This window comes from Camellia sinensis, chromosome 9, assembly GCF_055761805.1.
Source record: "Camellia sinensis isolate YWXY chromosome 9, ASM5576180v1, whole genome shotgun sequence".
Classification (NCBI taxonomy): Eukaryota; Viridiplantae; Streptophyta; class Magnoliopsida; order Ericales; family Theaceae; genus Camellia; species Camellia sinensis.
In genome coordinates this window covers 63,800,166-63,812,231 of record NC_138969.1, presented here as the reverse complement: position 1 = coordinate 63,812,231, position 12,066 = coordinate 63,800,166, and the positions used below count along the sequence as shown (strand labels likewise).

Genomic DNA, 12,066 nt, shown 5'->3' with positions numbered 1-12,066 from the left:
TAGTTAAAATTTAATGTATTATCCTCTTTCATGCGTAGAGTTTTATTTTTATTTTTAAGTGCTAAGTTAAGTTAATGGATAATGAAATTTTACTTTTTATTGACCTTTTACAATGAATATTCATTTATGCCTTTATTACCGAAGGCCTTTGATTGACTATCTAAAAAAAATCAGAAGCCTTTGAACCTTAAATAATAAATTATTTAATATTCTAGCAACCACTCATCTGGTAGTACTCCCTATAATGCTTAGAATTTATAGCTATTTGAATAGTTCTATTTTTATTTGGGAGGTTTTTATCAAATTTTAGTATAAGGACCTTTGGAAAATGAATGTTTTTTAGGCCTTTGGATAAATATGGAAGAGACCTAGTGGATTGAGATAATGCCTTCCTTAAATAAAAAAGAAAAAAGAAAATGCTAACTCTCAATTTCTTTTTTTCCCTTTTGTTTTTATGGATTTTAATAAATTTTATATTAAGTTTTGATTAGGAATTTTTCTCCTTTTTTTTGGTTTTAAGTTGCCGAATTCCAATAGTGAGACCTTAGGCCATTAAGTCAAATGTGTGTAGTGTATTTGATAAAGTTAAAAAGTGAAGATTGAAAATTTTAAATTGAAAAATTGTTTGATAAAAATTTAAGTGTTAACTAAAAATAAGTTGTTTGATATGTATAAAATCAAATTTCAAATCTATTATTTTCAAATTGTATATTTTAATTTTTATATTATGGTGGTGGTGGTGGTGGTGGTGGTGGTGGCGGCGGCGGCGGCGGCGGTAGTGATTGTAGTGGTAGTAAAATGGTGATAGTACTTATGGCAACAATAACAATAGTGATGAAAGTAATGGTGGTGGAGTGGTGGTGGTGATGGAGTGGTGGAGGTGGTGGTGGCAGTAATAGATGTGGCTGAGATGACAGTGGTGGTGGTGGTGGTAGCGATGGTGATGGCAGTCGTAATGGTGGTGAGTTTATAACAGTGTATATCGATATTTATGTTTACTTTTATAAATTCAGTTAGAATTAAGTAAGCTTCATATGACTTAAAATTTTATTTAAGTTTTAGCTTACATTTTAGGAGACACTTAAATTTTTAAGTGATATCAATTGTGATTATCAAACGGATTTAATTGATTATCACTTAATATATTCAGTTTTAATTGTTAAACTTGGTTATCAAACACCCCTTACATGTTTATTTATATTAAATATTTTATTTTTTTTAAGACCAAACAAAAAAATTTTAAAAAAAAAATTTATATACTATCAATCAAAAAGTGATAGAGACCATGACTTGGAGTGATGATAAAAAGTGTTATTCTTGTGCATTGTGTAAGATCTTTATTCAATCGATGTAATTTATAAATGTTGTGAGTTTTCAAAATAAATTTTACTACATTAGGAATAAATAAAATTAATTGGCCTTTCAATTTGCATATTTTCTTCGAGGCCCATTCAACATACATTTTGATAGATTTGTCAGCCTATGAAATCATGCATAGGTAGTTTAAATATCTTATTTCCCATCCACAGACAACATTATCAGGTTTCTCACTTTTTTTTTTTTTTTTTTGGTCATCATTATGAATGTTTCCTATCATAATCTTTCCTAATTTTTATTTCTTTTCTTCTCTTTTGTTTTGTTTTTTTTTTTTTTTTTCCAGGCAAGACATATTGATGCTCCTAAAAATGAAATCCAATTGTGAACCAGATTATAAATTTATGAGGAATAACTCTCATGAGTAAGTGGACAATTCATGATTTACATCAAGCTATACCCAAAAACCAAACAATTCTTATATGAAAGGAATTTTCTATTACAAAAAAATAGACATGTTTTGTGAATTATTTTTTAAATACTTTTTTCAGAAATTTTCTCTAAAACCTATCTCATTTTTTAGGAAACAACAAAAATTTATTTTCAAAATTTCAAAAGCTGTTTCTTGTGCAAAAAAGAAAACAATATGAAGACAATGGTGGTTGTGAAATTTTCATTTTTTTGTTTCCGAAAATAAAAAGCAAAAAAACAAAATAGCAAACATTATATGTAGCAAAATATAGATATTACTACAAGATTATTATTGAGTTTTCATTTTCTTTTTGTAGTTGTCAACCATTAAGAATGTTGAGCTACTCCCTAACATTATGTGATGTCTTCCGTAGGATTTTATTGTGTAAGGGCATACGCTTCCTATGATTTGTGTTTCTAAATAATTGTCTTGCTTTGCAATATCAAAAATACTGCTATAAATAAAGGTATTTTACCTAATGCGTGCTGAAGATTTGAAGAGTGAATAAAGGGCAAAAAAGAGTACCCAACGTGTGTAATTTTACTTTCTCTGCATTGTAATGGAGTTCGTATCCAAAATTATTTATCTCAATTAACAATATTATATGTTTGTTTTCATGCTTGTTTGTATCTATGATAAAAAAAAAAAATATATTGCAATTTGCTCTTTACTGAAATGTGATTGACTAGTAATAATTTAGAGTACAAAAATGAATTGTTGCTTGAATTTGTTAAGATGGGCTTGTAATTCATTCGAAGGGAGTTTATGTTACGGAATCTAACGAGTCCATACTTAGATTTATGTTAGGGAATCCAAAGTGTCCATACTTAGAATCAATACATGTTATTTCTGACACGCATCCACTTAAAGGCTTAAACATATATGGGGTGAATCCATCCGACATATATTAAAGACTTTACATTTGCTTTTTTTCCTATATGGGACCATTTTACTTCAAGAAGTTCCAATAATCTCCCCCTCAAATGTAAACTTATACAGCGGGCAAAGTTTTCACTCGAGTCTAATTTACTAAAGGTTTGTAAGAAGTTCTTCCTCTAGAAAGATAGTTGAGCTATCTTATGCAACATTTTAAAAACATAGGATGATTAAAAAAACATGTGGGAGAGAATGTTTCCTTGGCAATGAATCCTTAGCAATTGATTCTTATATTTATCTCAAGTGAATATGAGGACCAATGATATTGAGGAAACAGGAAATGACACACATTAAGAAGACATAGGATCTCCATTTAGAAATAGAAATCTATTGCATGCCCCTTTTGGAAAGAAGTGCTTTAGTCACTAGGGTAATGTCCAAGCAACTCCTGTATAGTTTATGGTTTATATGTCCAAGACCAACAAATATTGGCCAACAACATTTATTCATACATATCAACATCATCAATTAAGGAAAATATTGCAAGCCTTATTTTGAAGGAAGTTCTTAGTTACTATAGAAGTACCCAAGCAAATTGAATCGTAATATTTGATCAGTTTTAGTTTTCAATCAATTAAAATCAAAAGATTAGTTCCAAAATCAAACCTTTAAACCCTTGTGAGCACGCTTGTAACTACATAGGCAACAACTAAGTCTGCCTATCATGGAATTTGTTAGCTATCTGAGTTTACTAATTTTATTACTAATCTTCCTTCTCCTAACCAAGAAATCTTCCAAAAGGCTCCCACAAACAAGATATATGTGGAGCACAAAAAATTGAGAAAAATTTTACCAAAAAAAAAAAAATGTACTAAATCCATAACCAAGCTATATGTGAAACACATCAAATTTTGATAGCATGAAAAATGACAATTATTATCCATCTTCAAATTCCTAGCTCCAACATTAAGTGCAACCTACCTTGTCTTGCCTTGCCACCCACCGAAATATATGTGGTTATTGTAACAACTAGCTAACATTAAGGGTTAGTCCGATAGATGAGTTACCAAATGTAATGTCTAAATTCGAGTTTACTGTTATGTAGCTTCTCCTTCCCCTATCAATATATATATATATATATATTGTAGTAAGCAACTACCTTACTCCATGTTTTGTTCACAAAGGACCATCTAAAAGCACATGATAATTGCCTTCCACTTACTTTTGTTTTTGTTTTTCTTTCTTTCTTTTTTTATTAGCAAAAAAAATCAAGCTGAGAGAAGTGTAGAAAGAATCAAAGCTAAACCAAACCAAAAACAAAAAAGGGAGAGAGAGAGAGAGAGCAAAAGCAAAATTCAACTCAAAAGAGCAACAGAAAAACTTTCCCAAAACTCCCAAATCACACTACAAGAAAATTGACTTTTACTGGGGTTTCAAAAATGCCGCTATAGGCTTGAAAAATGTCACAATAAGTTTTTACGACGTGTAATATTTTTCTCATAGATACAACTGTGCAATAACTTAGCAACATTTCAAAATCGTCACAAAATCCGACACCCACTTACTTTCCCGTCAAAATTAACATATGATGTAATGTTGACATCATTTAATGGCGTTTTTCCAAAAAACACTACCTCTCTTCATTTTTATACTTGCCTCAAATATGATGACATCATTTAGTGATTCTTTTTTCCAAAAATGCCCCCTTTCTTTTTTGTTTGTTGTTGAGCATTTAATTAGGAATAGAGATTGAGAGAATTAATTGAGAAATTATATAAAAAACACAAATTGGCCCAAATTTGAATTACAATGCCAAATTGAATACCATAAAATTCCACTTTATCTCCTTGGAGATTTAACCCTACAACTTTCCAAATCTCAATCGTGTACTATCCAACAGTTTAAATTTTCTTCAAATCACCCCCCATTTTGTTGTTCAACTGTGCAAACCAATCTGTAATCCAAATCTTTACTTTGCAACCAGCAGAAGTTAGTTTGTTGACATTAACTATCTTCATAACATCCTGTTCAGAAATAAAATGAAAATGAGCACACTCGATTAACAAACTTGTTGCCACAGTTTGGAAAAGCAATAATTGAGAAAAAAATTTCAACTTCCACAACAACAGATGAGTACACCCGATCATCAAAACTTGTTACCACAATCTCTAATAGCTAGTTATCCCAATTGCTTTCTACCCTCTCAGATGAAATTATACACTTAGCAATTTCTATATATCACTCTATTAAAACCAGCACGATTAACTACACACAAAAAAACACTCGCACAAACTAAACTACTGATAAATTTGCAATGACTACCCATATGTTGCTAACAACTTTCCGCATCAATAATAATAATTAAATGCTGGCACAATTTAGAAGAAGTAAAGAAATTGATAAATTGATGACGCCGATTCATCCTCATCCCGCAGTGTGTATATGTGTAAAGTTTCCATAAACAAAAATAATCCCACACAAACAAAATAAAAAAGAAAGTCTTATCACTCACAAGACTACCACTTCTCTATTAAGGGTAAGTATCCATCTGAACAATTCAACTTGTTACAACTTTTGATTGAATTCATTGAAAAAGTAACTACTTGGCAGCAATAAGATTTTAATAAGAAAACATACACGTCCCATGATATTCAAATTGGAATTCAAGACCCATAAAATGTCCAAACGCAATAATTACACTTAAACCCTCTGAGGGTTTATAGTTAAAGCCCTTATAATCATAAAAATCAAAACTACTTTCAAAATCAAAGCCAAATCCATAGCAGAATCCCAACCCAATTTGCAGAATTTAATCATTAGAACAATAATTACCCAAAAACAAAAAATCAAACCATCACAAATTGAAGCAAGTAGTCCAACAAAATTAAATATTAGCAAATGTATATGACTAATGTTATTAATGCTAAAAACGAATCCATTTGAGACTTACCCAGAATTAGAAAACTTGTTGAGAAGTTGAACCTAGGCGTTTCAGGGATTTGGGGGTTTTTTGCAGATTTGGAAGCACATGAAAGAAAAAGAAAGAAAGCAACCCTTTTTGTGGACAATGAAAAAAAAAATTATTCTAGAAAGAGAAAGTTTAGAGAAAGATCGAGAACGAGAAGAAGCTTTGAGGATATTGACAATTGTTATGACATTTTTTTGTTCTTCCCAATTGGAAATGGACGGCCCTTTTCTGGTTGACAATGACAAATCATTCATATGCAATAAGAAATCACAAACATCAATACATCAAACATTCAAATTTATTAGTCCTTTTAACATATAACGCTTTGTCTCAACAAGTAGATATTCTCTCTACTTATAAAATAAGAAGTCCCAAACATTAAAGGCATCCCTTACACAATGATTAATACCCAAGCAACTTGAGGCCACAATAGATGAATTTAAAAAAGAAAAAGAAAAAAAAAGAAGAAGAAAGAAATCAGTCACCCTGCAGTCACTATTACCTCCCCAAGGCCAAGTGCAACCACATGTTTGGTTATTAACCTCGCAGTCACACTGCTGCAGAGAGAACAAACAACAAAGAAATTAGCCTTTTGTTCTTTTTTGCTACGATATTAATAACCAAGGGAGTAACTTGATAAGATTCTTACAACATTTTTTTCTTCTCCACATCGCCAAATTACCGAGGAAATCAAGTTGAAAGAAAAATAGACATTGGAAAAAAGTATGAGTGAGTATGCAATACAATAAAAACCAACCATGTTCATCCTGTTCAGTAAAGCATCAATAGAAATGATATTCCCATTCTCTTTTAAACTTTTCACTCTATTTTTTGTCTTTTAGCCTCTCACTTGTCTTTTAGCCTCTCACAAGTGGAGTGTGAATAGCATTGCTCTACCATATATTCAATAAAAAAATCAAATATTGTATATCTAACAATGAGGAATATTGTCAAGAATATAGCTGTCTAGAATAAATACACCTCAAACATATGACCCTTTTTTTATTTGATTGACCATCTTCACATTTCCCTTTTTCAAAAATTTCAATGAATATACTTTCTGAAATTTGATATTTTGTTAACCATCTCATCAAAATCAAATTTTGATATGAACCACAAATCCAAAATAACATTTGAATTCTGAACTGAAACATGATATAAACTCCCAACCATGAATTGTATCAAAATATACTAGTGACAAACATAAAGCCTATTATATGGACTGCAGAAGTAACAAGTTAAATAGAATAAACTTTAGGCCACCAAAGGGTGTCTTTTCCACCTTTTTTGATGGACCATGATCTAGGTAACTCAACAAAAAATAAAAAATAAACCAGGACTTGAATGACCAATGTTAGAAACCACAAAACACTTTAAGATGCAGAATGATCTTTTTAAGATAATCTCTTGTAGCTTCACAAAATAAAGAGCCAGATCATCTACATATAGTTGGTTGCTATTGGTGTAAATCACAATTTTTCTTTCCAAGCAATTGCAAGCAATGAAAAACAGTAGTTTATCAATTTAAATGGGAACTACACTGCAAGAATTATTAGGAGAGTTAGAAAGCACGAAAATGCCAGAATGAGATTCGTAAAAAAGGCAAAATAATAGACTAGAGAGAGACAGAGCAGATCTGATCGTAGAGAGGTCAGATCTACATCTCTTTGTCGTTGAGCTTCTACTCACTGTTTCCAACGATCCACATAAAAAAAAAATCAAACAAATATCTTCAATGAATTTACTTCATAAAAATTGCAGCAACAATTACTGCATAAAGAAACATGGAATCAATATAACAATTAGTGGCAAATTCACAACCAAACCAATAATTTAAAAAAAAAATCAAAAACTTTAACAAAAACAATCAAAAACTTCAATACTAAAAATAACCTAAGTCTGGATATGCATTGAACAGAGAGAGCAAGTTTCAGGAGAGAGAGAATGAAGCTCATTACCTTTATGCCAAAGTGTAGTGCCGAAATGCAAGCAGAACAGATCAAAATCTCAAAGAAAGAAACAGAAATTTATAAGCAAAAAGAGAGTGAGACTCACAAAAATCAATCAAATGATTAATCAAAATAGATCTGAACGAAAGCAATCGATCAATCAATTGATTGAAAGACAGTTTTGACAGGGGCTGATCTCAGATCTATGTTTTCGGATGTATACAACCTTAAAAAAAAAAAGATAAATAAACGAATTAAATACTCACAAAATCGAAAGAGATAATCACAAATCTACAAGAATCAACCTTCAAATCATTGACAACCTTCATGGATTTGATGGGGAGAGAGAGAGAGAGAGAGAGAGAGAGAGAGAGAGAGAGAGAAACGTAGATCATTCAACCGAGAGTGACCGAAGGCTTTCAACCTCAAGAGCCTTCACAATATCTTCTGTTCGAACTCGATATCGAGGAAATTGAGAGTATCTAAACAGAGTCCAGATTCCCTCCTTGAGCCCCCTCCTTCATTCCCTCCTTGCAGGGGTCTTCGGGTCCACTTTGAGACCCAGTTTTGATAATCCGAACCGTTCATATTTTTAGATTTATTCAGTATATTATACCTGTAAAAACTCAAGTTGATCGGATATCAGAAAGTATGTGTTCAGAAAATTGGGACTATAAACTATTTTTTAATAAACAGTTTTCCGAACACATACTTTATGATATTCGATCAACTTGATTTTTTACAGGTATAATATACTGAATAAATCTAAAAATATGAACGGTTCGGATTATCAAAACTGGGCCTCAAAGTGGGCCCGAAGGCCCTTGCAAGGAGGAAATGAATGAGGGGGCTCAAGGGGAGGATCCCAATTCATCTAAACATGGCGGTTGTACTATTTGATGAATCTGATGTGAAGAGAGAGAGAGAGAGAGAGAGAGAGAGAGGGGTTTTGAAAATGAGATCTGAGTTTCAGAGAGTCTGGAGTGAGATGGTTTTGAAAGGTCTCAAATGGTGAGAAGGTTTTAATATGAACCGGTGTGATCACTACATAGCTAAATGACGTTGCCTGACCTAGATGTAAGACAACGTTTACAAAACGTTGTGCTTGACTAATCAACAAAGACGTTTCAAAAAACGCTATAATATAAACACCGTGCAAAGTACTTTTTCTTGCAGTCTCAAGAACAACCCTCAGCCTTAAAAAGCAACAACACAGCCTTATAAGTTATAACTTATATTCACCCAAAAAAAAAGTTATAACTTAAGGCTTCCCATAGCAATAAAAATATTCGTCACGAAAGAAAGACCTCCCTAGACAGCAAAACAGCAGGCCTACATCACCAGCAACATCAAAGAACATATTAGCAGCAACAAGAACAATAAAAAAGAGCCAAACCTACTTCGCACCTCAACCATCTTATCACTTCAATGTTTGTCAAGGCGGCTTTGAAAGAAGCTTCAGTTTGAGTTTCCTGATCCTGTCAAGGTAGCTAATAATACCAGACACTAGGTAATTGACAATAACGAAACAAGCTTTGGCCCAAAGAGCGAAACACAAGTTTACTAGGTGAATCACGTCATGAATACGCTATTCTTAGTGGTTAAAGACAGTAGCATTTTGAGCTAACCAGATAACCATGTAGAAAAGGGTCACCCAAAGTCGCTTCTCAAGGTTCTGAAAAGAAAGATCAAACCACCACATAAAAATTCCAAAGAGAGAGACAGGGCAGACCGAACAAACACCACCCACACCAGTTTAAACAACAGGACCAACGTTCCCAAGCAAACTAACAGTGAATGAAGAGATGGTATACAGATTTGAAAAATCTCAAACACATTGGACAAAGAGCTTAAAACTCATTTAGGATTACCCCTGTTAGCTAAAAATTTCCTAAGAGGCTACTTTACCTAGAATAGCTTGGCAACAAAATATTTTGACTTTGAATAGGCGTAGATTCAGAAACAAGATGCAACTTGAGAGGAGAAACCTCAAAACCACAAGATAAATTTTCATAGACATTATAAAAAGATTTAATCGAATAGGTTCCATTATTTTTAACCCACTTTCATTGCAGCTTATCCTCCATGTCAAGAGTCAAGCAAAGTGAATTAAGTATTCATTAAATTATCCAAAAAGACATTCTCCCAAACAAATAAACTCCTCCTGAATTGCAAACACCACTTGTTCAAGCTTCCATCTAACAAAAGAACAACATTAACCATAACAGATTTCTGAGACAAAATAGAGAATAGTCTAGTTAACTCATCTTTCAAAGATTTATCACCGAACCATAAACCATGCCAAAACAAAGCTTGACGTAGACCCCTGAACCAATCATAACAGAGAATCCCTCTTGAACAATATTCCTATTTGCAATGCAAAGACATACTTGGGATCTACAAACATTATTTGATAACCCTGGTAGGAGTTGGGATTGGATTGGTAATTTGATAAGTTCTGCATAGTTCGTGTTTAGTTGCATCCCTTCCCCCTCCCCCCCCCCCCCAAAAAAAAATAAGGAAAAAAAGGCATGGATAAACAATCCCATTAAACAATAAATTCCCAAAAATGCACAAATTAGGAATACCACAGGATGAATTTGTCCCATGAGAATGTGTGGCAAAAGACAATTTTGCCTCTGCAACGTATAAACAATAAATTCAACTTTTATGTAATGAGGTCTTACATGGAATTTCATATACTTAATCCAAACAGGGTTGTATTTTTGGTTGAAATGGGATTGTGTTCAAATTCTATAAAGGACGGCATGTTCAACTTTGAAAACTTAGCTAAGGTCAAGGTGTAGACACCCCATTTTTGACCGTCCTCAAGACTTGGACGTCACCGTTTGAACACTCGGTGATCATCCATGTTTGTGTTCGTTTGGAGTTCCCGGAGGTCTCGGCCACGTGCCTTGCCTCAGGATCTCCGAATTCGACCATTCAGTGTCTGGTTCTGCACCAAACACTTGCATTTTGCCTTGGAGGTTCAGGGAATGCCTTGTGAGGCATCCCCACACACCACCGGCCATGGCCAGAGGCCACCGGCTGGTTTTTGCTGCCACCGGCAATGTATATTGCCGGTTGGCACTGTTTGTTACCGGTCGGCACTCGCTTTTGCCAAAATGGCATCTTTGGCCGGCCGACTACTGTGCATCTGCTTTTGCAGATATTTTATCACAGCTGTCTTGCATTTGGCTCCCCTCCATACACTGTATGGAGGGATCTCCCTCTTTAGAAGCTTGTCTTGTAAGCTTTACAAGACAAGAAGCTCTATAAGAGGAGCCCTTCTCTCCCTTGTTTAGGGTTAGACACTTTAGACATTTTAGAGATAGAAAGCACAGAGGAGAGCTCTGGTTTTAGGGTTAGGGTTTGATACATATTCTATCTCTCTTTCCCTCTTTTGAGTGTTCTAGGTGCACTTGTTCTTACTATTGCACACAAACACCTAGTGTTTCACCTTCCTTTGGCTACTGAGGTTCTAAGGGGTTGGTTTTGGTGTTTTAGAGCTGGATTCAAGCCAAGGAGGGCTGTTGGAGCACCATTGTTGAAGGGGTCTTCAAGGGTAAGAAACTAGTCCCTTTATTCCCCATTTTTGCATTGTATTTTTACCTATCTTTGAACTGTTTTCGTGCTTATTGTATAAAACAAAAAAGTTCTGTTTTTAGGCCCTCTAAATAGTTCATTTAGGGTGTTTGGTGGTTTGGAGGAGTTTGACCCCTCTTAGGCCTTGAAAGGCCTCATTTTGAGCCATTTTGAGTGAGCTTCGGGACTTTGGTGTTTGGGCCTCCTCACCACTGAAATCTTGAGGGATTTCAGAGGTGAGGATGGTGCCTTGAAGTCCCAAGAATGAGAGGGCCACCCCCTCTCCTTATTGTCCTTGAAATGGACCATTTTTGGCCTCTTGAGGGAGCACCTAGCTAAGCTTCATGTTGACCATGCCTTAGTTGTTTTTTTGTGCTTAATATGTCATAATATGCTTCTGTTCTTATTTGGTTTTGGTACACCATGCATACTTAGCATACCTACCATGTAATGCCTTGTTATTGCTTTAATATGCCTTAGGTTGTTAGCCCTTATTCTAGCATGTTTTAGGCTTAGTCTTGTGAAGCTTTTGTGCATATTTTTCCATGTTTAAGGTCTTTCCTAGGTTGTTTGGGTCGGATTTGGCATGCTTAGTATAGCCCCTTTGCATTCCGGCTTGTTGGCCTTAAGTGTGTGAATGTATAGCATGACATTTTTGCATTGATTTAGTGATTTGGAATCATCCACCATGTCATTTCAGTCCCTTTGACATGCCTATATGCTTGCCTTGGATGTCTCTCTAATGCTTTGAAAGCTTGTGTAGCATGTTCCATGTTTTGGCCATTGTACATGCCTTTGAATTTGAGCCACTTAGACGCCATCTAAGAGTCCCCTTTGCATGGTCTAGGTCTGCCTTGAATCTATTTTAAGTCCTCTTAGCCTTGTGAGGCTTGGTTGGCTTA

At 34.1% G+C, this 12,066-nt stretch overlaps 1 long non-coding RNA gene across 1 annotated transcript; it reads right to left on the bottom strand.

Moving 5' to 3' along the window:
• Nucleotides 1-4,411: 4,411 nt before the first annotated feature.
• On the bottom strand, nucleotides 4,412-8,066 carry LOC145798626 (uncharacterized). The gene is made up of 2 exons (XR_014339811.1): nucleotides 7,589-8,066; nucleotides 4,412-7,400 (listed from the first exon to the last, which is right to left on the bottom strand). It is a non-coding gene; the product is annotated as an uncharacterized LOC145798626 (long non-coding RNA).
• Nucleotides 8,067-12,066: the final 4,000 nt, after the last annotated feature.